This window comes from Parasteatoda tepidariorum, chromosome 4 (assembly GCF_043381705.1).
Source record: "Parasteatoda tepidariorum isolate YZ-2023 chromosome 4, CAS_Ptep_4.0, whole genome shotgun sequence".
NCBI lineage: Eukaryota > Metazoa > Arthropoda > Arachnida > Araneae > Theridiidae > Parasteatoda > Parasteatoda tepidariorum.
Genome location: NC_092207.1, coordinates 98610707 through 98612157, shown reverse-complemented (window position 1 = coordinate 98612157; position 1451 = coordinate 98610707).

The following is a 1451-nucleotide window of genomic DNA, read 5'->3' as shown; positions in this document are numbered from 1 at the left end:
TGTGATTTTTATCCTGCCCGTGATTTGTATCCAATTACTTTCTACTCTTGCACTATTAAATCAAACTCAAAATTAAATCATTTTCTTAACAAATAATTGTTTCAGTATAATTTAGCAATGGTCGTGGAAACTGAATAATTGTTTTATAGTGCTGCATTTGTAAAATTCTGAAAAATTAATTGATATTAATTGAATAGCGTATGAATTAATATAAAAAACATTCACGAAACACCATCCATTTTAATTGTTTTAAGAAATGATACAATAGTACCTACAATGAGGATTTTGGAAATTAATATTTAAGTTTGAAAAATCACACTAATGATCCAAATTTGTAAATTATTTTTTGCATGATAAGCTACAAATAATTTGGTTGCTTCTATTTGTTATAGATATTTTTGGAAGTGATAATTGCTATTAATTATTTTGTAATTTTAAGGTCAGCTTCAATTGACTTAAATCAAGATTTTTGTTACTTCATTCCAAGGTCTCATCATTTTTGGTTTCGTTTAAACTTCGTAATAACTTTTTTCATCAATAATACACATTTCAATGCAAATATAGATTGATACTATTAAATTATAGCGAAAGTAAAACCAGACTTACTTGGGTAAAAAATCAAATTGTGGATTTAAAATTACAGTTCACCAAAACAATTATTAGTGAGAAATTTTTTCACTTTCATATTCTATTTTTTATAGCATTATACATAACATCTGCTCTTACATTGGAAGCTGAAAAGTATAATTCTAGTTATTTACTGAATATCAAAGAAAAGAGATTTCTTTTCAGTTATTTAACAGAAAACATAATCACATAACTTGTATTGTTTATATTAATGGTAACACTTATATTTAGTTAATAAAAAATAAAAGGTGTGCCCTAACTTTTATTCCAGTTTTTCTGCTCACGTACTACATGTTTTCAAGTTACCCAAAACATATTTATTCGACTATCGCAATTATTTTTTCCTTCTACCTGATCACGTAAGAGCATTTGCGGACGAAAACTATCCAATCTGTATTAAATATACCATATAATATGTGTTGCCTTTCTTTCTCTCTGTTTTGAGTAAGTTTAAGGTTTTTTGTGTGTGTCCTGAATGTTTAATAATTAAATACTACTTCAAAAACAAGAGAACGTTTTTTGAATAAACTTGCCAGCATTTCTTATGAATGATATGCCACTTATTATAATAACATTTTTGACAAATACAAAAAGGAGCTCTATAATAAGGTTTTTGTTTTGTACGATAATTACTTGCAAAATGTGGGGATGAATTATTTTCAAACTTATTCTATCTTATATTCTAACTCAAATTATTAAATTACTGTAATTTAATGTAATTAATAAATTATGTCATATATATATATATATATATATATATATTGACTCTAAAAAGATGGGCAAAATTTTAGGAAGTGATAGTACACACCCAAGCAAACAATTTT